The sequence below is a fragment of the Oncorhynchus clarkii genome, unplaced genomic scaffold, assembly GCF_045791955.1.
Source record: "Oncorhynchus clarkii lewisi isolate Uvic-CL-2024 unplaced genomic scaffold, UVic_Ocla_1.0 unplaced_contig_1723_pilon_pilon, whole genome shotgun sequence".
Classification (NCBI taxonomy): Eukaryota; Metazoa; Chordata; class Actinopteri; order Salmoniformes; family Salmonidae; genus Oncorhynchus; species Oncorhynchus clarkii.
Genome location: NW_027260956.1, coordinates 238,645 through 263,833, shown reverse-complemented (window position 1 = coordinate 263,833; position 25,189 = coordinate 238,645). Strand labels below are relative to the sequence as shown.

The 25,189-nt window shown below is 42.8% G+C and overlaps 9 non-coding genes across 9 annotated transcripts; all 9 read left to right on the top strand.

The window, feature by feature from the left end:
- The first annotated feature begins 1,919 nt into the window (after positions 1-1,919).
- trnar-ccu (transfer RNA arginine (anticodon CCU)) lies at positions 1,920-1,992 on the top strand. Its single transcript has one exon. It is a non-coding gene; the product is annotated as a tRNA-Arg (tRNA).
- Positions 1,993-3,283: 1,291 nt separating this feature from the next.
- trnar-ccu (transfer RNA arginine (anticodon CCU)) lies at positions 3,284-3,356 on the top strand. Its single transcript has one exon. It is a non-coding gene; the product is annotated as a tRNA-Arg (tRNA).
- Positions 3,357-6,020: 2,664 nt separating this feature from the next.
- Positions 6,021-6,093, top strand: trnar-ccu (transfer RNA arginine (anticodon CCU)). The gene has a single exon. It is a non-coding gene; the product is annotated as a tRNA-Arg (tRNA).
- Positions 6,094-7,656: 1,563 nt separating this feature from the next.
- On the top strand, positions 7,657-7,729 carry trnar-ccu (transfer RNA arginine (anticodon CCU)). Its single transcript has one exon. It is a non-coding gene; the product is annotated as a tRNA-Arg (tRNA).
- A 1,291-nt stretch (positions 7,730-9,020) lies between these two features.
- On the top strand, positions 9,021-9,093 carry trnar-ccu (transfer RNA arginine (anticodon CCU)). Its single transcript has one exon. It is a non-coding gene; the product is annotated as a tRNA-Arg (tRNA).
- A 1,833-nt stretch (positions 9,094-10,926) lies between these two features.
- Positions 10,927-10,999, top strand: trnar-ccu (transfer RNA arginine (anticodon CCU)). Its single transcript has one exon. It is a non-coding gene; the product is annotated as a tRNA-Arg (tRNA).
- A 3,478-nt stretch (positions 11,000-14,477) lies between these two features.
- Positions 14,478-14,550, top strand: trnar-ccu (transfer RNA arginine (anticodon CCU)). Its single transcript has one exon. It is a non-coding gene; the product is annotated as a tRNA-Arg (tRNA).
- Positions 14,551-19,383: 4,833 nt separating this feature from the next.
- trnar-ccu (transfer RNA arginine (anticodon CCU)) lies at positions 19,384-19,456 on the top strand. Its single transcript has one exon. It is a non-coding gene; the product is annotated as a tRNA-Arg (tRNA).
- A 5,089-nt stretch (positions 19,457-24,545) lies between these two features.
- Positions 24,546-24,618, top strand: trnar-ccu (transfer RNA arginine (anticodon CCU)). The gene has a single exon. It is a non-coding gene; the product is annotated as a tRNA-Arg (tRNA).
- The last annotated feature ends 571 nt before the right edge of the window (positions 24,619-25,189 follow it).

Here is a 25,189-nt window from a genome sequence, read left to right as displayed (position 1 = left end):
ACACAGTATCCCAGTGGCCTAAGATACTGGACTCCTAAGCCATGGATTGTGAGTTCTAGTCTTTTCTGAAGTGGCTGAGAGCAGAGTGGAGCAGTGGAAGCGTGCTTGGCCCATAACCCAGAGGTTGATGGATCGAAACCATCCTCTGCTAAACAGTTCATTTTAAGTGCGACCAACATTTTTAAAAAATGTGTCGTTTCATGGGCATGTCTCAGTGCCATTATATATTTTTTTTTACCTCTTCCAACAGTTCGTATAGGTCATACTGTTTACACAGTATCCCAGTGGCCTAAGATACTGGACTCCTAAGCCATGGATTGTGAGTTCTAGTCTTTTCTGAAGTGGCTGAGAGCAGAGTGGAGCAGCGGAAGCGTGCTTGGCCCATAACCCAGAGGTTGATGGATCGAAACCATCCTCTGCTAAACAGTTCATTTTAAGTGCGAACAACATTTTTAAAAAATGTGTCGTTTCATGGGCATAATGTCTCAGTGCCATTATAATTTTTTTTTACCTCTTCCAACAGTTCGTATAGGTCATACTGTTTACACAGTATCCCAGTGGCCTAAGATACTGGACTCCTAAGCCATGGATTGTGAGTTCTAGTCTTTTCTGAAGTGGCTGAGAGCAGAGTGGCGCAGCGGAAGCGTGCTGGGCCCATAACCCAGAAGTCGATGGATCGAAACATCCTCTGCTAAACAGTTTATTTTAAGTGCGAACAACATTTTTTAAAAATGTGTCGTTTCATGGGCATTTCTCAGTGCCATTATATATATATTTTTTACCTCTTCCAACAGTTCGTATAGGTCATACTGTTTACACAGTATCCCAGTGGCCTAAGATACTGGACTCCTAAGCCAAAGATTTTGAGGTCTAGTCTTTTCTGAAGTGGCTGAGAGCAGAGTGGCGCAGCGGAAGCGTGCTGGGCCCATAACCCAGAGGTCGATGGATCGAAACCATCCTCTGCTAAACAGTTTATTTTAAGTGCGAACAACATTTTTAAAAAATGTGTCGTTTCATGGGCATAATGTCTCAGTGCCATTATACATTTTTTTTTACCTCTTCCAACAGTTCGTATAGGTCATACTGTTTACACAGTATCCCAGTGGCCTAAGATACTGGACTCCTAAGCCAAAGATTTTGAGTTCTAGTCTTTTCTGAAGTGGCTGAGAGCAGAGTGGCGCAGCGGAAGCGTGCTGGGCCCATAACCCAGAGGTCGATGGATCGAAACCATCCTCTGCTAAACAGTTTATTTTAAGTGCGAACAACATTTTTAAAAAATGTGTTGTTTCATGGGCATAATGTCTCAGTGCCATTATACATTTTTTTTTACCTCTTCCAACAGTTCGTATAGGTCATACTGTTTACACAGTATCCCAGTGGCCTAAGATACTGGACTCCTAAGCCATGGATTGTGAGTTCTAGTCTTTTCTGAAGTGGCTGAGAGCAGAGTGGAGCAGCGGAAGCGTGCTTGGCCCATAACCCAGAGGTTGATGGATCGAAACCATACTCTGCTAAACAGTTCATTTTAAGTGCGAACAACATTTTTTTAAAATGTGTCGTTTCATGGGCATGTCTCAGTGCCATTATAATTTTTTTTTTACCTCTTCCAACAGTTAGTATAGGTCATACTGTTTACACAGTATCCCAGTGGCCTAAGATACTGGACTCCTAAGCCATGGATTGTGAGTTCTAGTCTTTTCTGAAGTGGCTGAGAGCAGAGTGGCACAGCGGAAGCGTGCTGGGCCCATAACCCAGAAGTCGATGGATCGAAACCATCCTCTGCTAAACAGATTATTTTCAAAAATGAAACGCAAACAGAAATTAGAAAGCTAAATTTCATTTGCGTGTCTCAGTGCTATCCAGTACACATTGTTTTTACTGCTTGTATCAGTTCGTACTATTTGCAAAAGGTAGACAGTGCCCCAGTGGCCTAATGGATAAGGCACTGGCCTCCTAAGCCAGGGATTGTGGGTTCAAGTCCCATCTGGGGTGGATGGAAGCAGAGTGGCGCAGCGGAAGCGTGCTATAACCCAGAAGTCGATGGATCGAAACATCCTCTGCTAAACAGTTTATTTTAAGTGCGAACAACATTTTTTAAAAATGTGTCGTTTCATGGGCATGTCTCAGTGCCATTATAATTTTTTTTTTACCTCTTCCAACAGTTAGTATAGGTCATACTGTTTACACAGTATCACAGTGGCCTAAGATACTGGACTCCTAAGCCATGGATTGTGAGTTCTAGTCTTTTCTGAATTGGCTGAGAGCAGAGTGGCGCAGCGGAAGCGTGCTGGGCCCATAACCCAGAGGTCGATGGATCGAAACCATTCTCTGCTAAACAGTTAATTTTAAGTGCGAACAACATTTTTAAAAAATGTGTCGTTTCATGGGCATGTCTCAGTGCCATTATAATTTTTTTTTTTACCTCTTCCAACAGTTCGTATAGGTCATACTGTTTACACAGTATCCCAGTGGCCTAAGACACTGGACTCCTAAGCAATGGATTGTGAGTTCTAGTATTTTCTGAAGGGGATGAGAGCAGAGTGAAGCAGCGGAAGCGTGCTGGGCCCATAACCCAGAAGTCGATGGATCGAAACATCCTCTGCTAAACAGTTTATTTTAAGTGCGAACAACATTTTTAAAAAATGTGTCGTTTCATGGGCATAATGTCTCAGTGCCATTATAATTTTTTTTTACCTCTTCCAACAGTTCGTATAAGTCATACTGTTTACACAGTATCCCAGTGGCCTAAGATACTGGACTCCTAAGCCATGGATTGTGAGTTCTAGTCTTTTCTGAAGGTGATGAGAGCAGAGTGGCGCAGCGGAAGCGTGCTGGGCCCAAAACCCAGAGGTCGATGGATCGAAACCAACCTCTGCTAAACAGTTTATTTTAAGTGCGAACAACATTTTTTAAAAATGTGTCGTTTCATGGGCATGTCTCAGTGCCATTATATATATTTTTTTACCTCTTCCAAAAGTTCGTATAGGTCATACTGTTTACACAGTATCCCAGTGGCCTAAGACACTGGACTCCTAAGCCAAAGATTTTGAGTTCTAGTCATTTCTGAAGTGGCTGAGAGCAGAGTGGCGCAGCGGAAGCGTGCAGGGCCCATAACGCAGAGGTCGATGGATCGAAACCATCCTCTGCTAAACAGATTTTTTTCAAAAATGAAACGCAAACAGAAATTAGAAAGCTAAATTTCATTTGCATGTCTCAGTGCTATCCAGTACACATTGTTTTTACTGCTTGTATCAGTTTGTACTATTTGCAAAAGGTAGACAGTGCCCCAGTGGCCTAATGGATAAGGCACTGGCCTCCTAAGCCAGGGATTGTGGGTTCAAGTCCCATCTGGGGTGGATGGAAGCAGAGTGGCGCAGCGGAAGCGTGCTGGGCCCATAACCCAGAGGTCGATGGATCGAAACCATCCTCTGCTAAACAGTTTATTTTAAGTGCGAACAACATTTTTAAAAAATATGTCGTTTCATGGGCATAATGTCTCAGTGCCATTATATATATTTTTTTACCTCTTCCAACAGTTCGTATAGGTCATACTGTTTACACAGTATCCCAGTGGCCTAAGATACTGGACTCCTAAGCCAAAGATTTTGAGTTCTAGTCTTTTCTGAAGTGGCTGAGAGCAGAGTGGCGCAGCGGAAGCGTGCTGGGCCCATAACCCAGAAGTCGATGGATCGAAACATCCTCTGCTAAACAGTTTATTTTAAGTGCGAACAACATTTTTTTTAAATGTGTCGTTTCATGGGCATGTCTCAGTGCCATTATATATATTTTTTTACCTCTTCCAACAGTTCGTATAGGTCATACTGTTTACACAGTATCCCAGTGGCCTAAGATACTGGACTCCTAAGCCAAAGATTTTGAGTTCTAGTCTTTTCTGAAGTGGCTGAGAGCAGAGTGGCGCAGCGGAAGCGTGCTGGGCCCATAACCCAGAGGTCGATGGATCGAAACCATCCTCTGCTAAACAGTTTATTTTAAGTGCGAACAACATTTTTAAAAAATGTGTCGTTTCATGGGCATAATGTCTCAGTGCCATTATACATTTTTTTTTACCTCTTCCAACAGTTCGTATAGGTCATACTGTTTACACAGTATCCCAGTGGCCTAAGATACTGGACTCCTAAGCCATGGATTGTGAGTTCTAGTCTTTTCTGAAGTGGCTGAGAGCAGAGTGGAGCAGTGGAAGCGTGCTTGGCCCATAACCCAGAGGTTGATGGATCGAAACCATCCTCTGCTAAACAGTTCATTTTAAGTGCGACCAACATTTTTAAAAAATGTGTCGTTTCATGGGCATGTCTCAGTGCCATTATATATTTTTTTTTACCTCTTCCAACAGTTCGTATAGGTCATACTGTTTACACAGTATCCCAGTGGCCTAAGATACTGGACTCCTAAGCCATGGATTGTGAGTTCTAGTCTTTTCTGAAGTGGCTGAGAGCAGAGTGGAGCAGCGGAAGCGTGCTTGGCCCATAACCCAGAGGTTGATGGATCGAAACCATCCTCTGCTAAACAGTTCATTTTAAGTGCGAACAACATTTTTAAAAAATGTGTCGTTTCATGGGCATAATGTCTCAGTGCCATTATAATTTTTTTTTACCTCTTCCAACAGTTCGTATAGGTCATACTGTTTACACAGTATCCCAGTGGCCTAAGATACTGGACTCCTAAGCCATGGATTGTGAGTTCTAGTCTTTTCTGAAGTGGCTGAGAGCAGAGTGGCGCAGCGGAAGCGTGCTGGGCCCATAACCCAGAAGTCGATGGATCGAAACATCCTCTGCTAAACAGTTTATTTTAAGTGCGAACAACATTTTTTAAAAATGTGTCGTTTCATGGGCATTTCTCAGTGCCATTATATATATATTTTTTACCTCTTCCAACAGTTCGTATAGGTCATACTGTTTACACAGTATCCCAGTGGCCTAAGATACTGGACTCCTAAGCCAAAGATTTTGAGGTCTAGTCTTTTCTGAAGTGGCTGAGAGCAGAGTGGCGCAGCGGAAGCGTGCTGGGCCCATAACCCAGAGGTCGATGGATCGAAACCATCCTCTGCTAAACAGTTTATTTTAAGTGCGAACAACATTTTTAAAAAATGTGTCGTTTCATGGGCATAATGTCTCAGTGCCATTATACATTTTTTTTTACCTCTTCCAACAGTTCGTATAGGTCATACTGTTTACACAGTATCCCAGTGGCCTAAGATACTGGACTCCTAAGCCAAAGATTTTGAGTTCTAGTCTTTTCTGAAGTGGCTGAGAGCAGAGTGGCGCAGCGGAAGCGTGCTGGGCCCATAACCCAGAGGTCGATGGATCGAAACCATCCTCTGCTAAACAGTTTATTTTAAGTGCGAACAACATTTTTAAAAAATGTGTTGTTTCATGGGCATAATGTCTCAGTGCCATTATACATTTTTTTTTACCTCTTCCAACAGTTCGTATAGGTCATACTGTTTACACAGTATCCCAGTGGCCTAAGATACTGGACTCCTAAGCCATGGATTGTGAGTTCTAGTCTTTTCTGAAGTGGCTGAGAGCAGAGTGGAGCAGCGGAAGCGTGCTTGGCCCATAACCCAGAGGTTGATGGATCGAAACCATACTCTGCTAAACAGTTCATTTTAAGTGCGAACAACATTTTTTTAAAATGTGTCGTTTCATGGGCATGTCTCAGTGCCATTATAATTTTTTTTTTACCTCTTCCAACAGTTAGTATAGGTCATACTGTTTACACAGTATCCCAGTGGCCTAAGATACTGGACTCCTAAGCCATGGATTGTGAGTTCTAGTCTTTTCTGAAGTGGCTGAGAGCAGAGTGGCACAGCGGAAGCGTGCTGGGCCCATAACCCAGAAGTCGATGGATCGAAACCATCCTCTGCTAAACAGATTATTTTCAAAAATGAAACGCAAACAGAAATTAGAAAGCTAAATTTCATTTGCGTGTCTCAGTGCTATCCAGTACACATTGTTTTTACTGCTTGTATCAGTTCGTACTATTTGCAAAAGGTAGACAGTGCCCCAGTGGCCTAATGGATAAGGCACTGGCCTCCTAAGCCAGGGATTGTGGGTTCAAGTCCCATCTGGGGTGGATGGAAGCAGAGTGGCGCAGCGGAAGCGTGCTATAACCCAGAAGTCGATGGATCGAAACATCCTCTGCTAAACAGTTTATTTTAAGTGCGAACAACATTTTTTAAAAATGTGTCGTTTCATGGGCATGTCTCAGTGCCATTATAATTTTTTTTTTACCTCTTCCAACAGTTAGTATAGGTCATACTGTTTACACAGTATCACAGTGGCCTAAGATACTGGACTCCTAAGCCATGGATTGTGAGTTCTAGTCTTTTCTGAATTGGCTGAGAGCAGAGTGGCGCAGCGGAAGCGTGCTGGGCCCATAACCCAGAGGTCGATGGATCGAAACCATTCTCTGCTAAACAGTTAATTTTAAGTGCGAACAACATTTTTAAAAAATGTGTCGTTTCATGGGCATGTCTCAGTGCCATTATAATTTTTTTTTTTACCTCTTCCAACAGTTCGTATAGGTCATACTGTTTACACAGTATCCCAGTGGCCTAAGACACTGGACTCCTAAGCAATGGATTGTGAGTTCTAGTATTTTCTGAAGGGGATGAGAGCAGAGTGAAGCAGCGGAAGCGTGCTGGGCCCATAACCCAGAAGTCGATGGATCGAAACATCCTCTGCTAAACAGTTTATTTTAAGTGCGAACAACATTTTTTAAAAATGTGTCGTTTCATGGGCATGTCTTAGTGCCATTATATATATTTTTTTACCTCTTCCAACAGTTTGTATAGGTCATACTGTTTACACAGTATCCCAGTGGCCTAAGATACTGGACTCCTAAGCCAAAGATTTTGAGTTCTAGTCTTTTCTGAAGTGGCTGAGAGCAGAGTGGCGCAGCGGAAGCGTGCTGGGCCCATAACCCAGAGGTCGATGGATCGAAACCATACTCTGCTAAACAGTTTATTTTAAGTGCGAACAACATTTTTAAAAAATGTGTCGTTTCATGGGCATAATGTCTCAGTGCCATTATACATTTTTTTTTACCTCTTCCAACAGTTCGTATAGGTCATACTGTTTACACAGTATCCCAGTGGCCTAAGATACTGGACTCCTAAGCCATGGATTGTGAGTTCTAGTCTTTTCTGAAGTGGCTGAGAGCAGAGTGGAGCAGCGGAAGCGTGCTTGGCCCATAACCCAGAGGTTGATGGATCGAAACCATACTCTGCTAAACAGTTCATTTTAAGTGCGAACAACATTTTTTAAAAATGTGTCGTTTCATGGGCATGTCTCAGTGCCATTATAATTTTTTTTTTACCTCTTCCAACAGTTAGTATAGGTCATACTGTTTACACAGTATCCCAGTGGCCTAAGATACTGGACTCCTAAGCCATGGATTGTGAGTTCTAGTCTTTTCTGAAGTGGCTGAGAGCAGAGTGGCACAGCGGAAGCGTGCTGGGCCCATAACCCAGAAGTCGATGGATCGAAACCATCCTCTGCTAAACAGATTATTTTCAAAAATGAAACGCAAACAGAAATTAGAAAGCTAAATTTCATTTGCGTGTCTCAGTGCTATCCAGTACACATTGTTTTTACTGCTTGTATCAGTTTGTACTATTTGCAAAAGGTAGACAGTGCCCCAGTGGCCTAATGGATAAGGCACTGGCCTCCTAAGCCAGGGATTGTGGGTTCAAGTCCCATCTGGGGTGGATGGAAGCAGAGTGGCGCAGCGGAAGCGTGCTATAACCCAGAAGTCGATGGATCGAAACATCCTCTGCTAAACAGTTTATTTTAAGTGCGAACAACATTTTTTTAAAATGTGTCGTTTCATGGGCATGTCTCAGTGCCATTATAATTTTTTTTTTACCTCTTCCAACAGTTAGTATAGGTCATACTGTTTACACAGTATCCCAGTGGCCTAAGATACTGGACTCCTAAGCCATGGATTGTGAGTTCTAGTCTTTTCTGAATTGGCTGAGAGCAGAGTGGCGCAGCGGAAGCGTGCTGGGCCCATAACCCAGAAGTCGATGGATCGAAACATCCTCTGCTAAACAGTTTATTTTAAGTGCGAACAACATTTTTTTAAAATGTGTCGTTTCATGGGCATGTCTTAGTGCCATTATATATATTTTTTTACCTCTTCCAACAGTTCGTATAGGTCATACTGTTTACACAGTATCCCAGTGGCCTAAGATACTGGACTCCTAAGCCAAAGATTTTGAGTTCTAGTCTTTTCTGAAGTGGCTGAGAGCAGAGTGGCGCAGCGGAAGCGTGCTGGGCCCATAACCCAGAGGTCGATGGATCGAAACCATCCTCTGCTAAACAGTTTATTTTAAGTGCGAACAACATTTTTAAAAAATGTGTCGTTTCATGGGCATAATGTCTCAGTGCCATTATACATTTTTTTTTACCTCTTCCAACAGTTCGTATAGGTCATACTGTTTACACAGTATCCCAGTGGCCTAAGATACTGGACTCCTAAGCCATGGATTGTGAGTTCTAGTCTTTTCTGAAGTGGCTGAGAGCAGAGTGGAGCAGCGGAAGCGTGCTTGGCCCATAACCCAGAGGTTGATGGATCGAAACCATACTCTGCTAAACAGTTCATTTTAAGTGCGAACAACATTTTTTAAAAATGTGTCGTTTCATGGGCATGTCTCAGTGCCATTATAATTTTTTTTTTACCTCTTCCAACAGTTAGTATAGGTCATACTGTTTACACAGTATCCCAGTGGCCTAAGATACTGGACTCCTAAGCCATGGATTGTGAGTTCTAGTCTTTTCTGAAGTGGCTGAGAGCAGAGTGGCACAGCGGAAGCGTGCTGGGCCCATAACCCAGAAGTCGATGGATCGAAACCATCCTCTGCTAAACAGATTATTTTCAAAAATGAAACGCAAACAGAAATTAGAAAGCTAAATTTCATTTGCGTGTCTCAGTGCTATCCAGTACACATTGTTTTTACTGCTTGTATCAGTTCGTACTATTTGCAAAAGGTAGACAGTGCCCCAGTGGCCTAATGGATAAGGCACTGGCCTCCTAAGCCAGGGATTGTGGGTTCAAGTCCCATCTGGGGTGGATGGAAGCAGAGTGGCGCAGCGGAAGCGTGCTATAACCCAGAAGTCGATGGATTGAAACATCCTCTGCTAAACAGTTTATTTTAAGTGCGAACAACATTTTTTAAAAATGTGTCGTTTCATGGGCATGTCTCAGTGCCATTATAATTGTTTTTTTACCTCTTCCAACAGTTTGTATAGGTCATACTGTTTACACAGTATCCCAATGGCCTAAGATACTGGACTCCTAAGCCATGGATTGTGAGTTCTAGTCTTTTCTGAATTGGCTGAGAGCAGAGTGGCGCAGCGGAAGCGTGCTGGGCCCATAACCCAGAGGTCGATGGATCGAAACCATTCTCTGCTAAACAGTTAATTTTAAGTGCGAACAACATTTTTAAAAAATGTGTCGTTTCATGGGCATGTCTCAGTGCCATTATAATTTTTTTTTTTACCTCTTCCAACAGTTCGTATAGGTCATACTGTTTACACAGTATCCCAGTGGCCTAAGACACTGGACTCCTAAGCAATGGATTGTGAGTTCTAGTATTTTCTGAAGGGGATGAGAGCAGAGTGAAGCAGCGGAAGCGTGCTGGGCCCATAACCCAGAAGTCGATGGATCGAAACATCCTCTGCTAAACAGTTTATTTTAAGTGCGAACAACATTTTTTAAAAATGTGTCGTTTCATGGGCATGTCTTAGTGCCATTATATATATTTTTTTACCTCTTCCAACAGTTCGTATAGGTCATACTGTTTACACAGTATCCCAGTGGCCTAAGACACTGGACTCCTAAGCAATGGATTGTGAGTTCTAGTCTTTTCTGAAGTGGCTGAGAGCAGAGTGGAGCAGCGGAAGCGTGCTTGGCCCATAACCCAGAGGTTGATGGATCGAAACCATCCTCTGCTAAACAGTTCATTTTAAGTGCGAACAACATTTTTAAAAAATGTGTCGTTTCATGGGCATGTCTCAGTGCTATTATAATTTTTTTTTTACCTCTTCCAACAGTTCGTATAGGTCATACTGTTTACACAGTATCCCAGTGGCCTAAGATACTGGACTCCTAAGCCATGGATTGTGAGTTCTAGTCTTTTCTGAAGTGGCTGAGAGCAGAGTGGAGCAGCGGAAGCGTGCTTGGCCCATAACCCAGAGGTTGATGGATCGAAACCATCCTCTGCTAAACAGTTCATTTTAAGTGCGAACAACATTTTTAAAAAATGTGTCGTTTCATGGGCATAATGTCTCAGTGCCATTATAATTTTTTTTTACCTCTTCCAACAGTTCGTATAAGTCATACTGTTTACACAGTATCCCAGTGGCCTAAGATACTGGACTCCTAAGCCATGGATTGTGAGTTCTAGTCTTTTCTGAAGGTGATGAGAGCAGAGTGGCGCAGCGGAAGCGTGCTGGGCCCAAAACCCAGAGGTCGATGGATCGAAACCAACCTCTGCTAAACAGTTTATTTTAAGTGCGAACAACATTTTTTAAAAATGTGTCGTTTCATGGGCATGTCTCAGTGCCATTATATATATTTTTTTACCTCTTCCAAAAGTTCGTATAGGTCATACTGTTTACACAGTATCCCAGTGGCCTAAGACACTGGACTCCTAAGCCAAAGATTTTGAGTTCTAGTCATTTCTGAAGTGGCTGAGAGCAGAGTGGCGCAGCGGAAGCGTGCAGGGCCCATAACGCAGAGGTCGATGGATCGAAACCATCCTCTGCTAAACAGATTTTTTTCAAAAATGAAACGCAAACAGAAATTAGAAAGCTAAATTTCATTTGCATGTCTCAGTGCTATCCAGTACACATTGTTTTTACTGCTTGTATCAGTTTGTACTATTTGCAAAAGGTAGACAGTGCCCCAGTGGCCTAATGGATAAGGCACTGGCCTCCTAAGCCAGGGATTGTGGGTTCAAGTCCCATCTGGGGTGGATGGAAGCAGAGTGGCGCAGCGGAAGCGTGCTGGGCCCATAACCCAGAGGTCGATGGATCGAAACCATCCTCTGCTAAACAGTTTATTTTAAGTGCGAACAACATTTTTAAAAAATATGTCGTTTCATGGGCATAATGTCTCAGTGCCATTATATATATTTTTTTACCTCTTCCAACAGTTCGTATAGGTCATACTGTTTACACAGTATCCCAGTGGCCTAAGATACTGGACTCCTAAGCCATGGATTGTGAGTTCTAGTCTTTTCTGAAGTGGCTGAGAGCAGAGTGGCGCAGCGGAAGCGTGCTTGGCCCATAACCCAGAAGTCGATGGATCGAAACATCCTCTGCTAAACAGTTTATTTTAAGTGCGAACAACATTTTTTAAAAATGTGTCGTTTCATGGGCATGTCTCAGTGCCATTATATATATTTTTTTACCTCTTCCAACAGTTCGTATAGGTCATACTGTTTACACAGTATCCCAGTGGCCTAAGATACTGGACTCCTAAGCCAAAGATTTTGAGTTCTAGTCTTTTCTGAAGTGGCTGAGAGCAGAGTGGCGCAGCGGAAGCGTGCTGGGCCCATAACCCAGAAGTCGATGGATCGAAACATCCTCTGCTAAACAGTTTATTTTAAGTGCGAACAACATTTTTTTTAAATGTGTCGTTTCATGGGCATGTCTCAGTGCCATTATATATATTTTTTTACCTCTTCCAACAGTTCGTATAGGTCATACTGTTTACACAGTATCCCAGTGGCCTAAGATACTGGACTCCTAAGCCAAAGATTTTGAGTTCTAGTCTTTTCTGAAGTGGCTGAGAGCAGAGTGGCGCAGCGGAAGCGTGCTGGGCCCATAACCCAGAGGTCGATGGATCGAAACCATCCTCTGCTAAACAGTTTGTTTTAAGTGCGAACAACATTTTTAAAAAATGTGTCGTTTCATGGGCATAATGTCTCAGTGCCATTATACATTTTTTTTTACCTCTTCCAACAGTTCGTATAGGTCATACTGTTTACACAGTATCCCAGTGGCCTAAGATACTGGACTCCTAAGCCATGGATTGTGAGTTCTAGTCTTTTCTGAAGTGGCTGAGAGCAGAGTGGAGCAGTGGAAGCGTGCTTGGCCCATAACCCAGAGGTTGATGGATCGAAACCATCCTCTGCTAAACAGCTCATTTTAAGTGCGACCAACATTTTTAAAAAATGTGTCGTTTCATGGGCATGTCTCAGTGCCATTATATATTTTTTTTTACCTCTTCCAACAGTTCGTATAGGTCATACTGTTTACACAGTATCCCAGTGGCCTAAGATACTGGACTCCTAAGCCATGGATTGTGAGTTCTAGTCTTTTCTGAAGTGGCTGAGAGCAGAGTGGAGCAGCGGAAGCGTGCTTGGCCCATAACCCAGAGGTTGATGGATCGAAACCATCCTCTGCTAAACAGTTCATTTTAAGTGCGAACAACATTTTTAAAAAATGTGTCGTTTCATGGGCATAATGTCTCAGTGCCATTATAATTTTTTTTTACCTCTTCCAACAGTTCGTATAGGTCATACTGTTTACACAGTATCCCAGTGGCCTAAGATACTGGACTCCTAAGCCATGGATTGTGAGTTCTAGTCTTTTCTGAAGTGGCTGAGAGCAGAGTGGAGCAGTGGAAGCGTGCTTGGCCCATAACCCAGAGGTTGATGGATCGAAACCATCCTCTGCTAAACAGTTCATTTTAAGTGCGACCAACATTTTTAAAAAATGTGTCGTTTCATGGGCATGTCTCAGTGCCATTATATATTTTTTTTTACCTCTTCCAACAGTTCGTATAGGTCATACTGTTTACACAGTATCCCAGTGGCCTAAGATACTGGACTCCTAAGCCATGGATTGTGAGTTCTAGTCTTTTCTGAAGTGGCTGAGAGCAGAGTGGAGCAGCGGAAGCGTGCTTGGCCCATAACCCAGAGGTTGATGGATCGAAACCATCCTCTGCTAAACAGTTCATTTTAAGTGCGAACAACATTTTTAAAAAATGTGTCGTTTCATGGGCATAATGTCTCAGTGCCATTATAATTTTTTTTTACCTCTTCCAACAGTTCGTATAGGTCATACTGTTTACACAGTATCCCAGTGGCCTAAGATACTGGACTCCTAAGCCATGGATTGTGAGTTCTAGTCTTTTCTGAAGTGGCTGAGAGCAGAGTGGCGCAGCGGAAGCGTGCTGGGCCCATAACCCAGAAGTCGATGGATCGAAACATCCTCTGCTAAACAGTTTATTTTAAGTGCGAACAACATTTTTTAAAAATGTGTCGTTTCATGGGCATTTCTCAGTGCCATTATATATATATTTTTTACCTCTTCCAACAGTTCGTATAGGTCATACTGTTTACACAGTATCCCAGTGGCCTAAGATACTGGACTCCTAAGCCAAAGATTTTGAGGTCTAGTCTTTTCTGAAGTGGCTGAGAGCAGAGTGGCGCAGCGGAAGCGTGCTGGGCCCATAACCCAGAGGTCGATGGATCGAAACCATCCTCTGCTAAACAGTTTATTTTAAGTGCGAACAACATTTTTTTAAAATGTGTCGTTTCATGGGCATAATGTCTCAGTGCCATTATACATTTTTTTTTACCTCTTCCAACAGTTCGTATAGGTCATACTGTTTACACAGTATCCCAGTGGCCTAAGATACTGGACTCCTAAGCCAAAGATTTTGAGTTCTAGTCTTTTCTGAAGTGGCTGAGAGCAGAGTGGCGCAGCGGAAGCGTGCTGGGCCCATAACCCAGAGGTCGATGGATCGAAACCATCCTCTGCTAAACAGTTTATTTTAAGTGCGAACAACATTTTTAAAAAATGTGTTGTTTCATGGGCATAATGTCTCAGTGCCATTATACATTTTTTTTTACCTCTTCCAACAGTTCGTATAGGTCATACTGTTTACACAGTATCCCAGTGGCCTAAGATACTGGACTCCTAAGCCATGGATTGTGAGTTCTAGTCTTTTCTGAAGTGGCTGAGAGCAGAGTGGAGCAGCGGAAGCGTGCTTGGCCCATAACCCAGAGGTTGATGGATCGAAACCATACTCTGCTAAACAGTTCATTTTAAGTGCGAACAACATTTTTTTAAAATGTGTCGTTTCATGGGCATGTCTCAGTGCCATTATAATTTTTTTTTTACCTCTTCCAACAGTTAGTATAGGTCATACTGTTTACACAGTATCCCAGTGGCCTAAGATACTGGACTCCTAAGCCATGGATTGTGAGTTCTAGTCTTTTCTGAAGTGGCTGAGAGCAGAGTGGCACAGCGGAAGCGTGCTGGGCCCATAACCCAGAAGTCGATGGATCGAAACCATCCTCTGCTAAACAGATTATTTTCAAAAATGAAACGCAAACAGAAATTAGAAAGCTAAATTTCATTTGCGTGTCTCAGTGCTATCCAGTACACATTGTTTTTACTGCTTGTATCAGTTCGTACTATTTGCAAAAGGTAGACAGTGCCCCAGTGGCCTAATGGATAAGGCACTGGCCTCCTAAGCCAGGGATTGTGGGTTCAAGTCCCATCTGGGGTGGATGGAAGCAGAGTGGCGCAGCGGAAGCGTGCTATAACCCAGAAGTCGATGGATCGAAACATCCTCTGCTAAACAGTTTATTTTAAGTGCGAACAACATTTTTTAAAAATGTGTCGTTTCATGGGCATGTCTCAGTGCCATTATAATTTTTTTTTTACCTCTTCCAACAGTTAGTATAGGTCATACTGTTTACACAGTATCCCAGTGGCCTAAGATACTGGACTCCTAAGCCATGGATTGTGAGTTCTAGTCTTTTCTGAATTGGCTGAGAGCAGAGTGGCGCAGCGGAAGCGTGCTGGGCCCATAACCCAGAGGTCGATGGATCGAAACCATTCTCTGCTAAACAGTTAATTTTAAGTGCGAACAACATTTTTAAAAAATGTGTCGTTTCATGGGCATGTCTCAGTGCCATTATAATTTTTTTTTTTACCTCTTCCAACAGTTCGTATAGGTCATACTGTTTACACAGTATCCCAGAGGCCTAAGACACTGGACTCCTAAGCAATGGATTGTGAGTTCTAGTATTTTCTGAAGGGGATGAGAGCAGAGTGAAGCAGCGGAAGCGTGCTGGGCCCATAACCCAGAAGTCGATGGATTGAAACATCCTCTGCTAAACAGTTTATTTTAAGTGCGAACAACATTTTTTAAAAATGTGTCGTTTCATGGGCATGTCTTAGTGCCATTATATATATTTTTTTACCTCTTCCAACAGTTTGTATAGGTCATACTGTTTACACAGTATCCCAGTGGCCTAAGATACTGGACTCCTAAGCCAAAGATTTTGAGTTCTAGTCTTTTCTGAAGTGGCTGAGAGCAGAGTGGCGCAGCGGAAGCGTGCTGGGCCCATAACCCAGAGGTCGATGGATCGAAACCATACTCTGCTAAACAGTTTATTTTAAGTGCGAACAACATTTTTAAAAAATGTGTCGTTTCATGGGCATAATGTCTCAGTGCCATTATACATTTTTTTTTACCTCTTCCAACAGTTCGTATAGGTCATACTGTTTACACAGTATCCCAGTGGCCTAAGATACTGGACTCCTAAGCCATGGATTGTGAGTTCTAGTCTTTTCTGAAGTGGCTGAGAGCAGAGTGGCGCAGCGAAAGCGTGCTGGGCCCATAACCCAGAGGTCGATGGATCGAAACCATTCTCTGCTAAACAGTTCATTTTAAGTGCGAACAACATTTTTTAAAAATGTGTCGTTTCATGGGCATGTCTCAGTGCCATTATATATATTTTTTTACCTCTTCCAACAGTTCGTATAGGTCATACTGTTTACACAGTATCCCAGTGGCCTAAGACACTGGACTCCTAAGCAATGGATTGTGAGTTCTAGTCTTTTCTGAAGTGGCTGAGAGCAGAGTGGAGCAGCGGAAGCGTGCTTGGCCCATAACCCAGAGGTTGATGGATCGAAACCATCCTCTGCTAAACAGTTCATTTTAAGTGCGAACAACATTTTTAAAAAATGTGTCGTTTCATGGGCATAATGTCTCAGTGCCATTATACATTTTTTTTTACCTCTTCCAACAGTTCGTATAGGTCATACTGTTTACACAGTATCCCAGTGGCCTAAGATACTGGACTCCTAAGCCATGGATTGTGAGTTCTAGTCTTTTCTGAAGTGGCTGAGAGCAGAGTGGAGCAGTGGAAGCGTGCTTGGCCCATAACCCAGAGGTTGATGGATCGAAACCATCCTCTGCTAAACAGCTCATTTTAAGTGCGACCAACATTTTTAAAAAATGTGTCGTTTCATGGGCATGTCTCAGTGCCATTATATATTTTTTTTTACCTCTTCCAACAGTTCGTATAGGTCATACTGTTTACACAGTATCCCAGTGGCCTAAGATACTGGACTCCTAAGCCATGGATTGTGAGTTCTAGTCTTTTCTGAAGTGGCTGAGAGCAGAGTGGAGCAGCGGAAGCGTGCTTGGCCCATAACCCAGAGGTTGATGGATCGAAACCATCCTCTGCTAAACAGTTCATTTTAAGTGCGAACAACATTTTTAAAAAATGTGTCGTTTCATGGGCATAATGTCTCAGTGCCATTATAATTTTTTTTTACCTCTTCCAACAGTTCGTATAGGTCATACTGTTTACACAGTATCCCAGTGGCCTAAGATACTGGACTCCTAAGCCATGGATTGTGAGTTCTAGTCTTTTCTGAAGTGGCTGAGAGCAGAGTGGAGCAGTGGAAGCGTGCTTGACCCATAACCCAGAGGTTGATGGATCGAAACCATCCTCTGCTAAACAGTTCATTTTAAGTGCGAACAACATTTTTAAAAAATGTGTCGTTTCATGGGCATAATGTCTCAGTGCCATTATACATTTTTTTTTACCTCTTCCAACAGTTCGTATAGGTCATACTGTTTACACAGTATCCCAGTGGCCTAAGATACTGGACTCCTAAGCCATGGATTGTGAGTTCTAGTCTTTTCTGAAGTGGCTGAGAGCAGAGTGGAGCAGTGGAAGCGTGCTTGGCCCATAACCCAGAGGTTGATGGATCGAAACCATCCTCTGCTAAACAGCTCATTTTAAGTGCGACCAACATTTTTAAAAAATGTGTCGTTTCATGGGCATGTCTCAGTGCCATTATATATTTTTTTTTACCTCTTCCAACAGTTCGTATAGGTCATACTGTTTACACAGTATCCCAGTGGCCTAAGATACTGGACTCCTAAGCCATGGATTGTGAGTTCTAGTCTTTTCTGAAGTGGCTGAGAGCAGAGTGGAGCAGCGGAAGCGTGCTTGGCCCATAACCCAGAGGTTGATGGATCGAAACCATCCTCTGCTAAACAGTTCATTTTAAGTGCGAACAACATTTTTAAAAAATGTGTCGTTTCATGGGCATAATGTCTCAGTGCCATTATAATTTTTTTTTACCTCTTCCAACAGTTCGTATAGGTCATACTGTTTACACAGTATCCCAGTGGCCTAAGATACTGGACTCCTAAGCCATGGATTGTGAGTTCTAGTCTTTTCTGAAGTGGCTGAGAGCAGAGTGGAGCAGTGGAAGCGTGCTTGGCCCATAACCCAGAGGTTGATGGATCGAAACCATCCTCTGCTAAACAGTTCATTTTAAGTGCGACCAACATTTTTAAAAAATGTGTCGTTTCATGGGCATGTCTCAGTGCCATTATATATTTTTTTTTACCTCTTCCAACAGTTCGTATAGGTCATACTGTTTACACAGTATCCCAGTGGCCTAAGATACTGGACTCCTAAGCCATGGATTGTGAGTTCTAGTCTTTTCTGAAGTGGCTGAGAGCAGAGTGGAGCAGCGGAAGCGTGCTTGGCCCATAACCCAGAGGTTGATGGATCGAAACCATCCTCTGCTAAACAGTTCATTTTAAGTGCGAACAACATTTTTAAAAAATGTGTCGTTTCATGGGCATAATGTCTCAGTGCCATTATAATTTTTTTTTACCTCTTCCAACAGTTCGTATAGGTCATACTGTTTACACAGTATCCCAGTGGCCTAAGATACTGGACTCCTAAGCCATGGATTGTGAGTTCTAGTCTTTTCTGAAGTGGCTGAGAGCAGAGTGGCGCAGCGGAAGCGTGCTGGGCCCATAACCCAGAAGTCGATGGATCGAAACATCCTCTGCTAAACAGTTTATTTTAAGTGCGAACAACATTTTTAAAAAATGTGTCGTTTCATGGGCATTTCTCAGTGCCATTATATATATATTTTTTACCTCTTCCAACAGTTCGTATAGGTCATACTGTTTACACAGTATCCCAGTGGCCTAAGATACTGGACTCCTAAGCCAAAGATTTTGAGGTCTAGTCTTTTCTGAAGTGGCTGAGAGCAGAGTGGCGCAGCGGAAGCGTGCTGGGCCCATAACCCAGAGGTCGATGGATCGAAACCATCCTCTGCTAAACAGTTTATTTTAAGTGCGAACAACATTTTTTAAAAATGTGTCGTTTCATGGGCATAATGTCTCAGTGCCATTATACATTTTTTTTTACCTCTTCCAACAGTTCGTATAGGTCATACTGTTTACACAGTATCCCAGTGGCCTAAGATACTGGACTCCTAAGCCAAAGATTTTGAGTTCTAGTCTTTTCTGAAGTGGCTGAGAGCAGAGTGGCGCAGCGGAAGCGTGCTGGGCCCATAACCCAGAGGTCGATGGATCGAAACCATCCTCTGCTAAACAGTTTATTTTAAGTGCGAACAACATTTTTAAAAAATGTGTTGTTTCATGGGCATAATGTCTCAGTGCCATTATACATTTTTTTTTACCTCTTCCAACAGTTCGTATAGGTCATACTGTTTACACAGTATCCCAGTGGCCTAAGATACTGGACTCCTAAGCCATGGATTGTGAGTTCTAGTCTTTTCTGAAGTGGCTGAGAGCAGAGTGGAGCAGCGGAAGCGTGCTTGGCCCATAACCCAGAGGTTGATGGATCGAAACCATACTCTGCTAAACAGTTCATTTTAAGTGCGAACAACATTTTTTTAAAATGTGTCGTTTCATGGGCATGTCTCAGTGCCATTATAATTTTTTTTTTACCTCTTCCAACAGTTAGTATAGGTCATACTGTTTACACAGTATCCCAGTGGCCTAAGATACTGGACTCCTAAGCCATGGATTGTGAGTTCTAGTCTTTTCTGAAGTGGCTGAGAGCAGAGTGGCACAGCGGAAGCGTGCTGGGCCCATAACCCAGAAGTCGATGGATCGAAACCATCCTCTGCTAAACAGATTATTTTCAAAAATGAAACGCAAACAGAAATTAGAAAGCTAAATTTCATTTGCGTGTCTCAGTGCTATCCAGTACACATTGTTTTTACTGCTTGTATCAGTTCGTACTATTTGCAAAAGGTAGACAGTGCCCCAGTGGCCTAATGGATAAGGCACTGGCCTCCTAAGCCAGGGATTGTGGGTTCAAGTCCCATCTGGGGTGGATGGAAGCAGAGTGGCGCAGCGGAAGCGTGCTATAACCCAGAAGTCGATGGATCGAAACATCCTCTGCTAAACAGTTTATTTTAAGTGCGAACAACATTTTTTAAAAATGTGTCGTTTCATGGGCATGTCTCAGTGCCATTATAATTTTTTTTTTACCTCTTCCAACAGTTAGTATAGGTCATACTGTTTACACAGTATCCCAGTGGCCTAAGATACTGGACTCCTAAGCCATGGATTGTGAGTTCTAGTCTTTTCTGAATTGGCTGAGAGCAGAGTGGCGCAGCGGAAGCGTGCTGGGCCCATAACCCAGAGGTCGATGGATCGAAACCATTCTCTGCTAAACAGTTAATTTTAAGTGCGAACAACATTTTTAAAAAATGTGTCGTTTCATGGGCATGTCTCAGTGCCATTATAATTTTTTTTTTTACCTCTTCCAACAGTTCGTATAGGTCATACTGTTTACACAGTATCCCAGTGGCCTAAGACACTGGACTCCTAAGCAATGGATTGTGAGTTCTAGTATTTTCTGAAGGGGATGAGAGCAGAGTGAAGCAGCGGAAGCGTGCTGGGCCCATAACCCAGAAGTCGATGGATTGAAACATCCTCTGCTAAACAGTTTATTTTAAGTGCGAACAACATTTTTTAAAAATGTGTCGTTTCATGGGCATGTCTTAGTGCCATTATATATATTTTTTTACCTCTTCCAACAGTTTGTATAGGTCATACTGTTTACACAGTATCCCAGTGGCCTAAGATACTGGACTCCTAAGCCAAAGATTTTGAGTTCTAGTCTTTTCTGAAGTGGCTGAGAGCAGAGTGGCGCAGCGGAAGCGTGCTGGGCCCATAACCCAGAGGTCGATGGATCGAAACCATACTCTGCTAAACAGTTTATTTTAAGTGCGAACAACATTTTTAAAAAATGTGTCGTTTCATGGGCATAATGTCTCAGTGCCATTATACATTTTTTTTTACCTCTTCCAACAGTTCGTATAGGTCATACTGTTTACACAGTATCCCAGTGGCCTAAGATACTGGACTCCTAAGCCATGGATTGTGAGTTCTAGTCTTTTCTGAAGTGGCTGAGAGCAGAGTGGAGCAGTGGAAGCGTGCTTGGCCCATAACCCAGAGGTTGATGGATCGAAACCATCCTCTGCTAAACAGTTCATTTTAAGTGCGACCAACATTTTTAAAAAATGTGTCGTTTCATGGGCATGTCTCAGTGCCATTATACATTTTTTTTTACCTCTTCCAACAGTTCGTATAGGTCATACTGTTTACACAGTATCCCAGTGGCCTAAGATACTGGACTCCTAAGCCATGGATTGTGAGTTCTAGTCTTTTCTGAAGTGGCTGAGAGCAGAGTGGCGCAGCGGAAGCGTGCTGGGCCCATAACCCAGAAGTCGATGGATCGAAACATCCTCTGCTAAACAGTTTATTTTAAGTGCGAACAACATTTTTTAAAAATGTGTCGTTTCATGGGCATGTCTCAGTGCCATTATATATATTTTTTTACCTCTTCCAACAGTTCGTATAGGTCATACTGTTTACACAGTATCCCAGTGGCCTAAGATACTGGACTCCTAAGCCATGGATTGTGAGTTCTAGTCTTTTCTGAAGTGGCTGAGAGCAGAGTGGCGCAGCGAAAGCGTGCTGGGCCCATAACCCAGAGGTCGATGGATCGAAACCATTCTCTGCTAAACAGTTCATTTTAAGTGCGAACAACATTTTTTTAAAATGTGTCGTTTCATGGGCATGTCTCAGTGCCATTATATATATTTTTTTACCTCTTCCAACAGTTCGTATAGGTCATACTGTTTACACAGTATCCCAGTGGCCTAAGACACTGGACTCCTAAGCAATGGATTGTGAGTTCTAGTCTTTTCTGAAGTGGCTGAGAGCAGAGTGGAGCAGCGGAAGCGTGCTTGGCCCATAACCCAGAGGTTGATGGATCGAAACCATCCTCTGCTAAACAGTTCATTTTAAGTGCGAACAACATTTTTAAAAAATGTGTTGTTTCATGGGCATGTCTCAGTGCTATTATAATTTTTTTTTTACCTCTTCCAACAGTTCGTATAGGTCATACTGTTTACACAGTATCCCAGTGGCCTAAGATACTGGACTCCTAAGCCATGGATTGTGAGTTCTAGTCTTTTCTGATGTGGCTGAGAGCAGAGTGGCGCAGCGGAAGCGTGCTGGGCCCATAACCCAGAGGTCGATGGATCGAAACCATCCTCTGCTAAACAGTTTATTTTAAGTGCGAACAACATTTTTAAAAAATGTGTCGTTTCATGGGCATAATGTCTCAGTGTCATTATAATTTTTTTTTTGCCTCTTCCAACAGTTCGTATAGGTCATACTGTTTACACAGTATCCCAGTGGCCTAAGATACTGGACTCCTAAGCCATGGATTGTGAGTTCTAGTCTTTTCTGAAGGTGATGAGAGCAGAGTGGCGCAGCGGAAGCGTGCTGGGCCCATAACCCAGAGGTCGATGGATCTAAACCATCCTCTGCTAAACAGTTTATTTTAAGTGCGAACAACATTTTTAAAAAATGTGTCGTTTCATGGGCATAATGTCTCAGTGCCATTATACATTTTTTTTTACCTCTTCCAACAGTTCGTATAGGTCATACTGTTTACACAGTATCCCAGTGGCCTAAGATACTGGACTCCTAAGCCATGGATTGTGAGTTCTAGTCTTTTCTGAAGTGGCTGAGAGCAGAGTGGAGCAGTGGAAGCGTGCTTGGCCCATAACCCAGAGGTTGATGGATCGAAACCATCCTCTGCTAAACAGTTCATTTTAAGTGCGACCAACATTTTTAAAAAATGTGTCGTTTCATGGGCATGTCTCAGTGCCATTATACATTTTTTTTTACCTCTTCCAACAGTTCGTATAGGTCATACTGTTTACACAGTATCCCAGTGGCCTAAGATACTGGACTCCTAAGCCATGGATTGTGAGTTCTAGTCTTTTCTGAAGTGGCTGAGAGCAGAGTGGCGCAGCGGAAGCGTGCTGGGCCCATAACCCAGAAGTCGATGGATCGAAACATCCTCTGCTAAACAGTTTATTTTAAGTGCGAACAACATTTTTTAAAAATGTGTCGTTTCATGGGCATGTCTCAGTGCCATTATATATATTTTTTTACCTCTTCCAACAGTTCGTATAGGTCATACTGTTTACACAGTATCCCAGTGGCCTAAGATACTGGACTCCTAAGCCAAAGATTTTGAGTTCTAGTCTTTTCTGAAGTGGCTGAGAGCAGAGTGGCGCAGCGGAAGCGTGCTGGGCCCATAACCCAGAGGTCGATGGATCGAAACCATCCTCTGCTAAACAGTTTATTTTAAGTGCGAACAACATTTTAAAAAAATGTGTCGTTTCATGGGCATAATGTCTCAGTGCCATTATACATTTTTTTTTACCTCTTCCAACAGTTCGTATAGGTCATACTGTTTACACAGTATCCCAGTGGCCTAAGATACTGGACTCCTAAGCCATGGATTGTGAGTTCTAGTCTTTTCTGAAGTGGCTGAGAGCAGAGTGGAGCAGCGGAAGCGTGCTTGGCCCATAACCCAGAGGTTGATGGATCGAAACCATCCTCTGCTAAACAGTTCATTTTAAGTGCGAACAACATTTTTAAAAAATGTGTCGTTTCATGGGCATGTCTCAGTGCCATTATAATTTTTTTTTTACCTCTTCCAACAGTTCGTATAGGTCATACTGTTTACACAGTATCCCAGTGGCCTAAGATACTGGACTCCTAAGCCATGGATTGTGAGTTCTAGTCTTTTCTGATGTGGCTGAGAGCAGAGTGGCGCAGCGGAAGCGTGCTGGGCCCATAACCCAGAGGTCGATGGATCGAAACCATCCTCTGCTAAACAGTTTATTTTAAGTGCGAACAACATTTTTTAAAAATGTGTCGTTTCATGGGCATGTCTCAGTGCCATTATATATATTTTTTTACCTCTTCCAACAGTTCGTATAGGTCATACTGTTTACACAGTATCCCAGTGGCCTAAGACACTGGACTCCTAAGCAATGGATTGTGAGTTCTAGTCTTTTCTGAAGGGGATGAGAGCAGAGTGGCGCAGCGGAAGCGTGCTGGGCCCATAACCCAGAGGTCGATGGATCGAAACCATCCTCTGCTAAACAGTTTATTTTAAGTGCGAACAACATTTTTAAAAAATGTGTCGTTTCATGGGCATAATGTCTCAGTGCCATTATAATTTTTTTTTTACCTCTTCCAACAGTTCGTATAGGTCATACTGTTTACACAGTATCCCAGTGGCCTAAGATACTGGACTCCTAAGCCATGGATTGTGAGTTCTAGTCTTTTCTGAAGTGGCTGAGAGCAGAGTGGCGCAGCGGAAGCGTGCTGGGCCCATAACCCAGAGGTCGATGGATCGAAACCATTCTCTGCTAAACAGTTTATTTTAAGTGCGAACAACATTTTTAAAAAATGTGTCGTTTCATGGGCATGTCTCAGTGCCATTATATATATTTTTTTACCTCTTCCAACAGTTCGTATAGGTCATACTGTTTACACAGTATCCCAGTGGCCTAAGACACTGGACTCCTAAGCAATGGATTGTGAGTTCTAGTCTTTTCTGAAGGGGATGAGATCAGAGTGGCGCAGCGGAAGCGTGCTGGGCCCATAACCCAGAGGTCGATGGATCGAAACCATCCTCTGCTAAACAGTTTATTTTAAGTGCGAACAACATTTTTTAAAAATGTGTCGTTTCATGGGCATGTCTCAGTGCCATTATATATATTTTTTTACCTCTTCCAAAAGTTCGTATAGGTCATACTGTTTACACAGTATCCCAGTGGCCTAAGATACTGGACTCCTAAGCCAAAGATTTTGAGTTCTAGTCATTTCTGAAGCGGCTGAGAGCAGAGTGGCGCAGTGGAAGCGTGCAGGTCCCATAACCCAGAGGTCGATGGATCGAAACCATCCTCTGCTAAACAGATTATTTTCAAAAATGAAACGCAAACAGAAATTAGAAAGCTAATTTCATGTCTCAGTGCTATCCAGTACACATTGTTTTTACTGCTTGTATCAGTTTGTACTATTTGCAAAAGGTAGACAGTGCCCCAGTGGCCTAATGGATAAGGCACTGGCCTCCTAAGCCAGGGATTGTGGGTTCAAGTCCCATCTGGGTTGGATGGAAGCAGAGTGGCGCAGCGGAAGCGTGCTGGGCCCATAACCCAGAGGTCGATGGATCGAAACCATCCTCTGCTAAACAGTTTATTTTAAGTGCGAACAACATTTTTAAAAAATATGTCGTTTCATGGGTCTCAGTGCCATTATAATTTTTTTTTTACCTCTTCCAACAGTTCGTATAGGTCATACTGTTTACACAGTATCCCAGTGGCCTAAGATACTGGACTCCTAAGCCATGGATTGTGAGTTCTAGTCTTTTCTGTAGTGGCTGAGAGCAGAGTGGCGCAGCGGAAGCGTGCTGGGCCCATAACCCAGAAGACGATGGATCGAAACATCCTCTGCTAAACAGTTTATTTTAAGTGCGAACAACATTTTTTAAAAATGTGTCGTTTCATGGGCATGTCTCAGTGCCATTATACATTTTTTTTTACCTCTTCCAACAGTTCGTATAGGTCATACTGTTTACACAGTATCCCAGTGGCCTAAGATACTGGACTCCTAAGCCATGGAATGTGAGTTCTAGTCTTTTCTGAAGTGGCTGAGAGCAGAGTGGCGCAGCGGAAGCGTGCTG